Raw genomic sequence first — 15,939 nt, 5'->3', positions numbered from 1 at the left:
TTGTTTTCTCTCACATTCCAATCTCTGCTTTCAGACACTGTAACCAAATGCATGAAGCTTCTCCACTGTAACTTATTTGTGGGATTCAGCACAACATGTATACAGGACTATCGAGGTCACCAAGTCCAGCTCCCTCACCACAAAAGAGACATTTATATAGATAGGTAGATAGATTACGCACTGAAAAACTCAGTGCCTGCAGCAAGAGATCAAGAACCACAGTCATCACCTACTTACAGGAAGAGAACAGATTAACATTTATTAGAACATTGGGCAGTTTCTGGGATTCTGAATCTTATACCATTTAAAATCTTCAATGATGAAGTGAGCTTAAGATGATTTTCTTTTTCTACCTACTATGTTGAAGTTGGAGAATTGTGCTCTTACCATTACTGAAAAAAAAAGAAAAAGCTTCGGATTGTGAGAAAGCATACTATTTGCTGTACTAATTTTCAGCCTCAGTAGAAAAATCTGGTTTCAGCTTATCAGCTGTAGGTAAGCTTGTAGGACTCAACAACCAAGAAAAATAGATTCTTCTTTTTCTGAGCAAGAATTCCCATCCTACCAGAACAATCCATCCACCTTTCCTTAGAATTACTCTGAAAACATGATGAAAATTTTCTTCTATTTGGGAGCAATACAGTTTGGAAGACTTTGACAGACACCATGGAACCTCAAACTTAGACTGCTCCTTTTCCTGAGTAGTTCCACAATGTGGAGAAAAACTGCCCTTGATCATGCTATTAGGGTATACAACTAGCTATTCTAAAGATACTGCAGTGCAATCCAGTTGAATGCAACACCGTAAATATTCATTAGCTGTCAGGTTTTTATTGCCTGCTTGGTATAAAGTGCTGTCATAATAACCAAATCTGAAATCTTTCATTGGTAGTAACTACATGCATTTGACCTCTTGGAAAATATCGGTGCACCTGGCTTCTGAAATTCCAGAAGCAGCAGAAATCTTTGAATTATTAATCTCTCTGCCTCTTCTGTGCCTGGAAACTCAATAGAAATCATCTCTCCTATTAAGTCACACTTGAGAATTTCAGTGCGGAGTTTCAAGCATTAGGAAAAAAAACACAACAAAAGGAAGTATCCAAACAGTTCATACCAAACATTTAGACTACTTGCTTGGTTCAGCGAGTACTGAATTATTGTATTACTGGACAGAGCCAGCCTGATCCAGAATGATTTTGTTTGTCTCAGAGCAAAGGATACAGCCCCTGGAACAGTATTATTGCATGCACAAATCTACTGGGAAAATCCTTTAGTCAGACAGAAATAGCTAAAAATGAAAGACTTATGCAAAATTCTTCAGAAGAGAAATTTGTTTGTAAAGGATACAACATGAGTCCTTTCAGAACAAAGATCATTTTCTGTTAAGCAAGTAAGGTCATGGCTGTGAGGCTTGTTTGCACGTTTTATTGGTATTTTAGATTTCTGAATGACTTCTATATCATCCCTAAGCTGTTTAGCCTTAGGACCTGACTTGAAGGTGCTAGGAAGCAGCAAGAGCAACGGAACTCCAGAATGGAGGAGTTAACAGGCAGGGCTAGAGACTGGTGCTTGCTCTGATATAGCTCCAGCCAGGTCTGCCTGCAATGAAAAGGAGTCCTGGGCCATGAGCAGGAGGATACAGGGTAAGATGTATAGAGACATTCAGTGTTGGTAAAGCTCTTAGGACTGAGTTGCTTCTGCCTAAGAATATCTTCCCTAAGGGCTCAAAATCCAATAACCAAAGAGCAAAACATTTGCATTCCCTTTTGAAAGAATTTGGAACGTGTTCCTGTTTCTATACAATTATTTTCATTAATATATATTAAGTCCAATTTTCCCAGTGCATTCTGAAAACTGTTGTTTTCCAGGATGATCTGCCCAAACGTTTCACAGCATTTACCATAGCAAATTTGATTATAACAACCAGTTTAAGGGTGTTGGCTATTCTTTGCCCATCTGAATCACCCAAGGGAATGGAGGGAGAAAATGGAAGCTATTAGGATTTCTTCAACACAAAGTAACATCAAGAAGAAGGTCACATTTTCTTTACAACAACTGAATCAGCAGGAAAGGAGCAGAGGATCTCTCCCAGATAGGAAGTGGCAAACCACAGGGAGAGTTCCTCCCCAGAAAGCGGAGAGAACCATTTCTCAATCCCACTTTATTTCTGTGCATCCAAATTCTATTCTGCTGTGGCCATGAAGTCACAGTCTCAACCACTGGAAGACGGTGCAGTCATTTATTACGGGAAATGACATTATGCTCCAGGTATTTGCTCTGTTTTATTACTTTATTACTTTAGTTCACTCTCCCAGAAAAGGTTCTGTATGGATGAGGGCAGGTGAAAGCAGGTTTCCGCTTTTCCGCTCACATTCCATTACAGTGGCCACTAACTTGTTTCTTGTGCGTGCTCACACAGCAAGACCAAAATTTAAGTATCTAAAAACAGTTAGAAATGGCAGGCCAAAGCCATCTGTACTGGATCTTAACACCTGCTCTGTGTGCTGGCTGTTCAGATATATTTTCAAACTCCTGATGGTCTAACCACTTATTTTAAAGAAACTCTTTGTTTTCAATAAGCAATAAAAACACGCCAAAAATTTAACTTAAAAGCCCTTTGTTTAAACTCAAGAGAAGAAATGAGGACGTACCTTCTCACTCTGCACTGCACAGGAGCAAGTGGAAGCAGACCCAATTTCTAGAGACTCCGACTGAGCAGTGAGTCACCACCTCTCAGCAAGCCCCTATGGAAGGTAAGCTAGACTACTTGGTTACATGGACAGAGCTGAAAGAACACAGCTTCGCTGAAAGAAGAGCTGTATGGAAAACTAGCAGCACCTGAATACATGCAATACCAGAACAAATAAAGAATTTGGTGTGTGTTTCCAACATGAACAGTACTGTGCGCAGTTTTAAAGCTCAGTAGTCATTAATAATCTCATGCACTATCATGCACTTAACCACTTTTTTTGTAATAAAAAAGACAAGCCAAATGTTAATTACTACATCCCTAGCAAAATGCAGTAGAAAATATATTGTGTCATCCCAGTGCAATGTATTGAATCAGCATGAAATCGGGAAATAAAATATTTCTGTACTTTGTTGTGTATATTCATAAATATTGATGGTATACTTTTGGGATGTATTTATGGTCCTATTAAGAATGTTTGCCAAGAATAATTATTATCTTTATAAGTATTGTAAGAAAACACCATATGTATTTTCTCTTTCAGGAATGGAATGGTTTAGTTTAGTTGTGAGTGATCTTCATAAAACCTGATCCCAGATCTGGTCACTTCAGGGCAGACCAAAAGTTAAAGCATGTTATTGAGGACATTGTCCAAATGTCTCTTGAATGCTGACAGGCACAGGGCATCAACCACTTCTCTAGGAAGCCTATTCCAGAGGTCAGAATAGAAGCTTATTCTGACCACCCTCACATGAAATAAACGTTACCCAACGCCCACTCTCACCCTCACATGGAGCAGCTCTGTGCCCTTCCCATCCTGCTAATGGCTCCCAGTGTTTTTGTAGCCTCACACAGATATTGTGCTGGTAACTTCACTGTCTCTATCAACTTTAAAATAGAAAAAGATGTCATATGAGGCATTAAGTTTATTGTTTAAGAAAGGGTACATATTAGGAGATGGGCACAGCAGCTAACTGACATGAAGCAATCACGGCTCCTTCAGAAAAATAAAGGAAGCCGCCATCAGGAAGGGTAATGATGCAGCATCCTGTTGACTCCAAGCAAACATACAAGGGAATATAGATTCAAATCTGAAAGGAAAGGATAAAGAACCTGGCAGCACTGTAAGCCCTCTGGATGAAGGTTTATTGTAAGTATTTACTTTTAAAATAAATGTGTACGAATGCAAATGTACAAACAAGATTGATATAGATTTAAGGAACAAGGACAAATCTTCTGCAAATGACTAACAATTTCACTTCTATGCAACACTGAATAATATGCCCAACTTGGGCCAAGTACAGCAAGAAAAGATAATTATGAACACTAATGCCCTCCTTGTCTTTTAACTCCATTCATTTTTTAAAGATTTCATCAACAGGGAAACACTTCATGCAATTATTTCTTCAGTGCTTCTTAATACTGACAACTTGCTGTCAGTTCTCCCTCTCTGTTCATTCAGTTTTAATGAAATAGTCTAGAGGAAAAAACTGAAATAGCTATACAGGCTTACATACCATGTAATAGTATAATGACATCCATGTAGTTGTCGCTTCCTAACCTTGCTGCCAAACAGCAGCTTTCACCTGCCTGTGCTATGCTGAGGCATCCATCAGCAATTCAAAGTACCAGGGCATTTGCTATAAAGGAACAAAGTGTGTTAACCTTTTCAGGGGTTTATAATCTTTGTATTTTTCTGTTTGAAACAACCCATGCAGCTAATTTTTTCTAAAAAATTCTCATTCAAAGACCAGTAACAGAAACCCATTGTCAAGAGATTCAACTCTGGATGCAGTCACTGCATTGAGAATGAAAATGAGAGTTGGAATGTAACTTCTCTTAGAGAAGAGGATCAGGAAAAAAAGTAAGGTTTGGGGTAAGGGTATTCCACTTGCTCTCAAGACTAATGAATATCTTGCCTTTAGTTAGCTAAAAACTCCCCACCAACTTCTGTCTTAAAAGAAGTGTTCATGATTTCAGATTGTAGAGCCTTATCTCATGCAGGTACAGCAGTTTGTATCTGCACCTAGCAGTGCTGCTATATTTAGGGGGGATTCTTATCAGACCCTGTTCCCAGCTACAATCACAGCTTTCTTCTAATAGAATCTGCTACTTGCTAAAATGTAAGCACATCCTTGTGATGAGAAGGTCTCCCTGTTTTGCCTTGCAGGACATCTCATCTTTCACCTCACATAGCTGGCAACATTCTTTCCTGAGCTGGAGCCTATACTGTCAGCACAGGCAGCTCTTACCATCCAGCTGCTCAAGACTTCAGAATAACGACACCTCTGTTTTATTTTTCTTCCTGCCAATTTTTAGTGCAAACTATAAGCTTTCCAGTTTGCTATAACCCTTGGAGCAGCGAGCAGCAGAGTTTACAAAATCAGTTAAGCATTGTGTTTCATAGAGTAAAGAATGAGCACCGTTTGAAAGAGGCTGTTCTCTCTTGGCAACAGTGCATGTCAGATACCAGCCAGAAAAAGAGATCTTAATTCCTCTCTGTCAGCGATGAGAAATGGAGGCAAGCTGGGGAGACAAAACGAGGTGTGAAGCTGGGACAGTACAACAGGCAGAGGAATGCAGTTCAGCCATGCAGTTCTACTGCAGAGCCCAAGCAAGGCAGGATGGCTCTCTTGGGGCATAAGACACAACCACCCATCTGTAGAGAGTTAAAGCAGCCCAAACCAAGTGTTTGTACAAAAGCATCTGATTTTTTCTAAGGGAAAATAAAAACAAAAGATCTGCTTTTACCCCATGCCACTACTGCAAGGTGAAAGGACTCTGGACAAAGAAAACAAACACAGTCTGTATCAGGCCTCTTCCTTCACTGTGCTAGCAAACATAAAATACATCTCCTGACTCAGAGGGACTCAGGCAGCTTTCCCAACATGTCTGAGAAGCACCGCTGCCACTCAGACCCCTCCCTAGCTTTCTTGAGCTCTTACTTCCAGTTGCTCCTTTTCTGCTGATTAGGACCTCACAAAGCAGCTGGTGGCTCTGACCTCCTTTCCATGACCCACAGCTTTGAAAGAAAAAGGTCACTAATCTTCATGTTCTGCAAACAGCAGTTGGTTGTGAGACACAGACCAAGGTGCAGATTGGTTGGAGCCACACAGCATCTTTGGCACTAACTCCCACTCCTGCCAAACCACTGTAGACTCACTATACCATGGGAGCTGCTTACATGTGGCCTGTGATTCTGCATTACTAACAAAGCACTCCTTATCTGAAGGGAGAAGGAAAGTGAGCTCGTATGAGCCACTTGCTGAGAATGATCATATGGTGCAGTGCCTACAGCAGTTTCCATCTCACACATTTGTTCCTCTGCATTCTGGATAAGGACTGCAAGAGCTGAACTATTGTGACACAATGGAAAGCACAGCAACGACAACAGAGAGCCAAAGTCCTAGGCTGCAACAAGTAAGGACTTGCTCAATTGCAACATCTGTAGGCACAGAAACAAAAGAGAGAATCTGCTTACCTCCAGCAAGAAGCCATTGCTTCTCCGCCAACCCTTAAATGAGGTTTGGGAAGGGGTGGATCCTGGCTCCACCACTTCTGATCATCAGGCACATTGCATGCAGCTGAGCTCCCCTTAGTTGGCTCTGCCTTCCCATCAGGTACTCAATCACTGACTGAAGCCCTGACAGCATTTTCGCTACACCTACCAAGTGAGAGATAAAACATAGCTGTGGTAAAATGCACAGAATCCAAAGTCAGAAAAATGAATGATTTAGGGAAAAGTTGAGGAATGATCTCCAAGCTGGTGTAGTTCTCAGAGGCAGGCATTAACCCATACACCCAGGCTCAGAGAAAACAGATGATGCCAACTTTGGATGCTGAACTCCCAACATTTGCAGCATCTGCAGTGACTCTGACTCAAACTTAATTTGAATTCCTCTCTATTTTATGTCATTTTCATAGAACGTCCACTTTGCTAATGTTGGGGAAGAAATATCACTTGAGCTGTTCTTTCCAGCCTACCAGCAGAATTATATTAGTTTAAAATATAGTGGTCTATACAATGATTGAACTTTAGCCAACCAGCTCAAAGCATTTCTCATCAATGTGCTCAAGAAGAAATTAATGCCATTGCTTGAATCTAAGTGGATCTAAAACCTCTTCCATGCACAACGAGTTAACATCTGCAGGTAGAACACACTGTTCTTTCACTCCCCTTAGAAGGATAGAGGGGTAGAAAAGCAAATGCAAACAATGAAAAGGTTGTGGGTGATCACTCCCAGTTACTGCCATGGTGCTGTGCAAAGGGAATGTGCTGTGGTCTGCTCTGTTCTCCAGGAAGGTTCTGCAGCCAAAACAGCCTCCACTATTAAAGTGTGCATTAAACAATGTTCTGGGAGATATACAGCAATGAGGAGGCACAATTACTTCATAGAACTCCTAAAGGAGTACCCATCTGCCTCTCAGTTTCCACTGTCAAACAGATATGAGGCCCTGGGGGTGACAGATGAGGGATGTGAAAATTTGGAAGGAGAGATATCTGTGAGAGTTCCCACTTCAAGGTCAGATCAACTGAGGCTTTACAGCAGGTGCAGCATCAAAATCAGCAAGACTGATGCCTCCACTAGAATTTTGGGTTTTATAATCAAAAAATCTGCTGGGGCCTGATCACCTGATTTGGTGGGAGAAGCATTTCATAGCCTGGTGAGAAAGTCTAGAGTTTTAAGCTAGAATCAGAGGGAAAAGGAGTTAACTTAAGGAACACTGAGGTTATGCCAAGAGATGATGCAGTACTCTTTGAGGATGGCAAGGCTAGTGGGAGTATCTGTGCTGCCCCAGGGAGTGTTGAGGGTTCGGGAGCACATCTGAAATGCTTGTATACAAACAAACCTACAAGCATACATATACATACAGTATGAGGAACAAATGGGATGAAGTGGAAGCTTTTGTTCTTTCCAAGTGCTCTGATACCATCAGTATCAGTGAGACTTGGTGGGATGAGTCTCACAGCTGATAGCTGGGAAGAAGGGCTGTTTGCTGTTCAGGATGGGGCAGGAGTGTGTGAATGCATTGTATTATCATGTATGTATGAGAGAGACTAGACTATGGCCATTGCTGTTAAGGGTAACGTGGTAGAGAGCCTCTAGCTGAGGATTAAGGGGATGGATTGCAAAGCAGATGTTGTTGTGGCTGTCTCCTAACAACTGCCTACCTGGAATGAAAGTGTGGACAAGTTATAATATAGCAATATCTAACTGGTTATAATTAATATTTCTTAACTTTTGGTGAGTGGTCAGTCAGTTGGACTTGATCTATGAAGGCTCCTTCCAACTGAGCTAATCCTATTCCATATTTGGTAGACTTCTCACGATGCAACATATTCTTGTTTCCGACAGTGCTGCTATATAAATTCATACACATACTTCCCAAAAAGGGGATGAATTCATGAGACTATGCTGTTAGAACAAAGAAGGCTAACCAACAAGGCTAAACCAAATACAATCTTATTTCTAAAAATAAATTATAATTGTATCGTCACTTTCAAATAAGGAAGGGAAAGAGTTCAGCATTAGAGGTCTTAATCTCTTAGTGTTATGTAGTTGTGCCCAATACTAAAGAATGAAGACAAAATAGTATGTACTGTTTTTGTCAAGAAATGCACGTGTGCTTTACAAATATTAATGAAGCAACCTTCACAGTACCCAAGAGACACAGGAGTATATTTGCAGGGAGGATTGTAATGGAAATAATTTAAACTGCTTGCTCATTCAGAGAAATATTAAGATATCTTTAAAGTTCCCACAAACATCCTGTGTGTTACAATAAGTACACCAGGAGCATACCCTCTGCATTCATTAATTCACTGTAGCCAAGACCAGACTCCTTGTGTCTTCTGTGATCAAAAAAATGAACGATGTATCACAGAATATTGTCTTGGACATTTTTCCCCCCCAAAGTTATTTACCAAGAATGCCTGTTATTCAACTTTTTATTTGGGGTGCTAGAAGATATATGTTTCATGTTTGCTTTTCTATAGATCAAAGAACTGTAATGTTTAACACTGTCCGTTGCTGTATTTCCAGTTTGTCAGTGGCAAGAACTAACATTCTAATTTGCGTATTTAATTTATGCAAAGAATCTCCAAATGACCATTCTTCAAACAAACAAGTGTAAAAATCTTATAACCCTCTTTTCGAGTCAGGGTGCCCTGAAGTGCTTCTGCAGTGCTTGGTCAGCATTTTTGTAGACGTTCACCGTGCCCCAGTGGCAGGATTCTGAACAATCAGAAATACCACCTGATGAGGATCTGTGCAGTCTTGTGACCACTGATGATCTGGCCTCAGTGCTTTGTTTTCTGGTATTATATTTGTAATATAAGAAGAAACGTATCTGCTTTATCAGTCATTTGCCCTTTGTGGTGCCTTGCATCCCCGCCACAGGGACCTCACAGGGTCTCCATGTGCTCAAGCATTAAGAAATTTTCTCACAGCAAGAGAGTGAGATAACAAAGGAATTATCATCCACAGCTCATATACCTGTAATACCAACTGTGGATGAACATGTATGTCTGATGCAACAGTAATAATCACACTAGATATAGAGTGTGATTCCCTTGAACCGTATATAGTCTTCTATACTACATACACATGATACTTATTCTTCCTTTCCACCTTCTGCTTATGGTACTAGTATGAAATAATGCAAGATGAAGCAGAAGACTTTACATACTAGTATAACATTTTTCTAAATATAATCTGTAGAAGATTTCAGCAAACAATGTATAAATACCTCCTTTTTTTTTTTTTTTTTTTTTTTTTTTTCTAGCATGCAGATTTTTGCTAACATGTTAAAATTTTCTGGATAGTTGTCTTTGACATTTTGCTGACAAAGATTCCAAGGGAGACTCAGGAAACTAGATGAATGAGTCTGATGTTTCTGCAGAACTATGTCTGTAGAACTAGTAAAAGAATTTAAGTACGTATAGATAAACGGTACACTTCCGAAGAATCAACATGTTTTCCACAAAGGAAGTCACATCTTGTAAATCTCTTAGAACTTTCTGAAGGTGCAGACAAATATATGGTCAGTTTAATATGTCTTAGTTTCCAGAAAACTCTTAAAGTAATGAGACAGCCTGTGCATAAAATGGAAGATAATTCCTCAGATAATTAAATACTTAATATGCAAGGGAAGGAGAAAATGATTAATTTTAGATGTGGAGTGGGGACATCAGCAGCCTGTTGAGTTGCAAAGCAATAATACTGATGTGATGAGATCTTCTGTTCAGCACGCTAATAAAAAATCTGGATGAACATGAGCAGCAAGACTTCCAGTAACGTTAGATGATAAAGTATAACAGGAGTGAATTGCACATAGCCCTTGCTGAATGATTGATATTTCAAGTGCAGGATGAAATGCAGATATATAGTAAATGGCGGCCAGGGAAATAAGAACTCTTAGTGTAAATAGTAACTAATGCATTCTTATCTAATAATTACAACCCACAGATGAGATTTTGGTTGCATATATATGGATACAACTCAAAAGCAATCAGAAAGGAAGGATGATGTTGAAAGTTGTTAGAAAAGAAATGGAAGAATGATCTTATTAGAATATCACTGAATACTCCCATGGCACATCACCATCATAATTATGGTATATAGGTCTGCTCTGTCAATAATTAAAAGGATATAACAAAAGTAGAAGAGGTCTAGAGAAAGCCAGAAAGGTACACAAGAGCTCTCCTACAAAACTCTGCAGTTTGAAAAAGAAACAACTGAAGAGAGATGGCTGGATTCTACAAAATCATCAGAAATTTTGAGGTGTTGAGTAGTGGATGACTGTTAGGTAGTTCATCCAACACAAGAAAAGTAAGTTATTTTGCTAGACTGGGAGAACAGAAGTTCCAAATAAAAGGAAAAGGAAATAGCTCCCCATCCAATGTACAGTCAAACTGTTGCAAGAAGTTCCTTGACAAGGAGTGGTGTGGATGCTAGAAGTGTCTATGTATTCAAAAAGCCACTGAACACTCATAAAAGAGTATCCATCAGGGATTACCATATACATGTCCAGGACATCTGCATCTGGAAGGCAGTGATCTGCAAATTGCTAAAGGATGAGAAAGTATTCAGGGAACATTTCAAAACACGAGTGCTCTGCAACATTCCTTCCTAGTATTAGCTGTTAGGCTGCTCCTATCATTGGCATAACCTGTAGGACTCTTACACCACTTTCTGCCCTAGCAACTATAAGGATGTCCCCTTACAAATATTCCTGTGTAGGCTATCACAAAGCTGTACATCTTATTATTGTGATGTTGTTGTTTCGTTTTTAATTTTAAAACACAGTGTGGAACCGAGTATAAATTGAACAACAAATTGCAGGGTTTTTTTCCTACTGCAAAATAGATAATTTCAAAATTGTGACCTCTGTTTTCCTCAGCATGCTGAAATGACAAAAGTTCTGTTCTTCAAGTGCAGGGGCACTCATTAGCCACGCATTGGATTCCTCAACTGTGCCATTGTGGACTATTTACGTATGCAGCACACAAACTATGCACAGCAGGTGTCGTGTTAAGCTCTTCTCTAATATGTTTGGATGAGCTGCTTCTAATTAGTTATACTTGCAAACAGTGTTAGAAAATGTGGTAAATATGATCATGCAGGCTGTCTACCTAATAGCCCAAATAAGCTGTTTTGTGGAGTCTGGATAGAAGTTGCTGTTGCATGTAAAGTAGAAATAGGTTATGCACATTTGAAGGACAGTTCATAAACAGAGTTCAGACATAAATGTGAAGACTGCTGTGTATTTTGCATCTATAGCTAACCTTTATTTGTTGCACAGAATACTTGCTATCACAGACTAATGTCAGAGCTGTCGCTGGATGTACTGAATAGTAATCTATAGGCTGCCCTAAATGGTAAAGCTCTGAGCATTTCAAGGACCTCACTTAAAAGATCCAGTCAACACAGTTCAGATTGAGCTGAGAGATCAACAGTGAACACAACTAATGTATAGCCAGGCTGTTTCTCTGGGGACTCCACTCATGAGAAGGCTGACTCAGCATGACGAATGTTAGTAAATTGGGCCAGTATTCTTGCTTAAGAAAGATGGTAATCCATTTAAAGCTCTTCATTCCACAATTTAGATAAAAACAGGTAAACAGAGAACAAATATCTGATCTTTAACTGGTGCTAACCTCAGTGTCACACTTTAGATTCTAGCAACCTGTGGTCTGCCCCAGTGCTCGATCTGTAGCAGCATGACTGTAGCTTGAGTTGAATTCACACCTGCTTGAAACCATGCTAAGCCCCATTGGTGCCATAGAAAAAGCTGCAGTTTGTAACACTGGGGTTTATGCTGATGCAGCTGTGCCAGATGGTGGCTATCTATAGCATGAAGAAGGCTGACGTGGCATCTGGCTTGAGCTACTAAAACCCTAAATATGCTTCACTTTAAAATAAGCATCTAATATGAATAACATCTAAATTGAGGGTCTTATCCCAACACAGTATCAAATGATGGTTTAATCCAAAGGCTATTCTCAATTACTGAAAATTCAGGGTACATCCTTGTCTGGGATGCTATGCTGGAAAGTCTAAGATTCCTTCTGTAACCCCTGAGACTAAATAGCTCCAAGAAAAGGAGCTTTAAAATAGCAACTCTAGAATTGCCAAAAGCGTACTATTACTAGTTAGATTCACTAGAGTCTATAAAAGCAGTGATGACCTAGCTTGTGGCTTGGCATAATTTTAGAGAGCATGGAAGACAATAGGTGAAACTCTGCCAATGTTATCACCACTTTTCTAAAAACTGTCCGAGCAACACTTGTTCAAATTAATTATGCAGGATAAATGAGTTGACCTAATGAATACCATTTATGTGAATGCAGTAGTGAATGTAAAATGGACTAGTAGAAGCTATTCTAAACTTTAAATTTCTGTGCTGCTATAGCCTTCCACCCCATTCAACTGAAGTTGGTGGGATCTCCCTGGATGAGAACAAAATAGATGCAGCTTGGTGGAGAAGCAAGTCTTATGTAATCTGAAGTGAAAGTTTTGAATAAGTGGGTTTGGGAATGTTTTATTTATTTATTTATTTTTAAGTCAGGCTACCACAGACAGCATCTAGAAGTGTCTACATTAAGAAAATTGTTAAAAAAATATCCATTTATCTGTCCTGTGTGTGAACCTCTGTCCATGCTCCTTCTCCTTTCCTAGAAGAGAATGCCAGGCTGTGGTGTATGCTGAATGATTTAGGTCTTATTTCATTTTGTTTCAAAATGCTCATGGAAAAGTGTCTTGATGTGGAAATATTCTACTCCAGAGGTAGAGTCATTGTACCCTGTGATAGAGGTTTTAAGATTTTCCCTTAACAAGTAGACAAAAATTGAAGAAGCATCTTTATGCTCATGAACTGAAAGCAAAATGTTGTGCTATTAAATGGAGAAATTACAATACATATGGTTCACAAGAAAAAAAAAAAAACAACCCACCTAAATGCAATTGTCAGAAGTGGACATTTAAACTCATGTTTCTTGTGAGAAGAATGGACTCTGTTCCTGTTGGTTATGAACACTCTTGTACAAACTTATTAAATTTCACAAAGTAAGAGATTATTCTGATGAAAACATGAAATTTGGAGGAACTGAATTGCTCTCTAAAGACTTTGTTGAGATTTAGTGTCATGCATGCAATTTCATTATAAATCTGAGAAGACAATTTTTGCTTCCTTGTCTGTTCTCTTAGCTAATGGCTTCCTGCCAGCGCTCATAGTATTTCTAACATATTTGAAATACCAATTATCTGAAGTAATGGTGACCCTCTACCCTTCTAAAATTTTTAGCTTCACACATAGGGAGTGAAGTTAAACAGCAGATGGTGAAACTGGTAAACTGAATGCTGCTCCCTACCTGAATATAATGCCTAACTGCACACTAGCTGCTTTCTTCTATTATTTCCCCCCCCCCCCATCCCGCAAGGAATTCATCTGCAGTCTGTATTTTGCTTAAAGGAGAAACCTGAAGAGCTGTAAATCAAAATATTCCATGTTGTCCTAAAATGTTAACAGCATACAGTGTGCTCCAGCTCTTGCTGAAAGTCTCTTAAACTAAGAAGTCATATCATTCATTTTAATAGCTTAAGTGAAGTGCATGGCCTGCACAGTTATTCAATTTTCCTGCAGAATCATTCATCTTTTACAAATGAATTTTTGGCACTCAGGACACTTCTACCAAGTAAACCTGATTTCTAAGAAAATGTTTCTTCATGTTTGAAGCCCTCCTCTGGATGTGGTCCAACAGATTCATGTCTCTCCTGCACTGAGGACTCCATACCTGGACATAGAAGTCCAGGTGAGGGCTCATCAGCACAGAGCAGAGGGACAGGATCACCTCCCTTGTCCTGCTGCCATGTTCCTTTTGATGCAGCCCAGGATACAGTTGACTTTCTGGGCTGCAAGGGCACATTGATAGCTTATGTCCAGTGTTAAAGTTGGCATTACAGCTGGAAAGAGTATCATGGTGAAAATGGAAAAAGAAACAAACAGGGAAGGAACACTTACTTGTATTCAAAGATCTAGGGTCACAGGAGAGGCACCATAGAGGAGAGACCTCCAAAAAGAGACCTAGCCCCAGTGGCAGTCAGCCCTTAATGATGTCTAGGTCCTGTGCAGCCAGGCTCCACCACTTCCGGTCTCACAGCTGAATTGCCTTCACCTGTGTTGACTCAGTCCTTGCCTCAGGTGATCAATCAGTGGTTCAGGCTGTGACTCAATAGTTCCCTTACATCCAGCTTTCCATCCACCAGCACCCCACGTCCTCTTCGTCAAGGCTGCACTCAATCCTTTCATTCTCCAGCTTGTACTGGTAGTGGATTGTTGCCTCAACCCAAGTGCAAACCTTGCACTTGGATTTGTTGAACCTCATGTGGTTCACCTGAGCCCCCTGCTCAAGCCTGTCTATGTCCCTCTGAAAATGGCGTCCTGTCCCTCTGATGTGTCAACTGCACCCCACATCTTGGTGTCATCCACAAACTTGCTGATGCGCTGGCCCCCACTGTCAATGTCACTGAGGAAGATATTAAAGAGCATTGGTCCCAACACTGACCCCTGGGGGACATCACTTATCACTAGTCTCCATCCAGACATGGAGCCATTGACCACCAATCTCTGGACTTGATTCTGCAGCCAGTTCTTCATTCATCAAACAGTCCATCCATCAAATAGTCCATCCATCAAATCCATATCTCTCCTCTTTGGAAAGAAGAATGTTGTGGGCTACTGCATCAAAAGCCTTACTGAAATGCAGATAGATTACATCAGTGGCTCTTCTGTCCATTGATGCAATGGCACCACCATAGAAGGCCATTAGGTAGGTCCAGCAGGATTTGCCCTTGGTGAAGCCATGCTGTTCCTCTCATATCACCTCCCTACCTTCTATGCCTTAGCATAGCTTCCAGGAGGATCTGTTCCACGATCTTCCACAGAACAGAGGTAAGACTAACAGGTCAGTAGTTCCTGGGGTTATCCTTTATACCCTTCTTAAAAATGGTATGATGTTACCTTTTTTCCAGTCACCAAAGACTTCACCTGATTGCCACGACTTTTCAAATATCACTGATAGTGACTTGGTGACTACATAAACTAATTCTCTCAGGGCTCTGGGATGCATCTCATCAGTATTTGTGGATGTTCAGGTTCCTCAAGTGGTCACAAACCTCATCTTTGCTTACAGTGGGATGGGCACTGCTTTCCCATTCCCCTCTTACCAAATCAAATGTTTGAGGGCTGTGTGATGAGTAGTTATCAAAAATTAAGTACCTCAGCCTTCATCTTTTCTATTGTTACCAGCCTGCTTGTGTCACTCACAGGGAGTTAAGCCCTACCTGGGCTTTCCTTTTCTAGTTTAGGTATATGCTGACATTGGTGAACGTGCAGTTCTAATAGTGTCATTCCTGTGTGATAAATCTAAAGAAAACATAACAAAAGCGTCAGAATCAGGAATAACATCAGAAAATGATTGGTATGAATCCTGACACTAAACAAAATATATCCAGTTACTTTTGTTGACATTTTGTTCTGCAAATCCTGTTGCGCTTGAATTCTTTTATGTGTGATAGAGGTAGTGATGAAGTTCTGTAGACTTAAATTCACTGACCAGGATGAATTTACACTTCTCATTCTTTGCCATGGCTTCCAGGCTTCAAATCATGCACGCAGGTCTCACTTTCCAAATCAAAATTACATTTTCAAAAGTGTTTAGAATGGTCTGCTCGTGGCACACTCCAAAG

Source organism: Tympanuchus pallidicinctus, unplaced genomic scaffold (assembly GCF_026119805.1).
Source record: "Tympanuchus pallidicinctus isolate F22 unplaced genomic scaffold, pur_lepc_1.0 scaffold5, whole genome shotgun sequence".
NCBI lineage: Eukaryota > Metazoa > Chordata > Aves > Galliformes > Phasianidae > Tympanuchus > Tympanuchus pallidicinctus.
The sequence above is the reverse complement of the archived record's forward strand: the minus strand, read 5'-3'. Positions refer to the sequence as shown.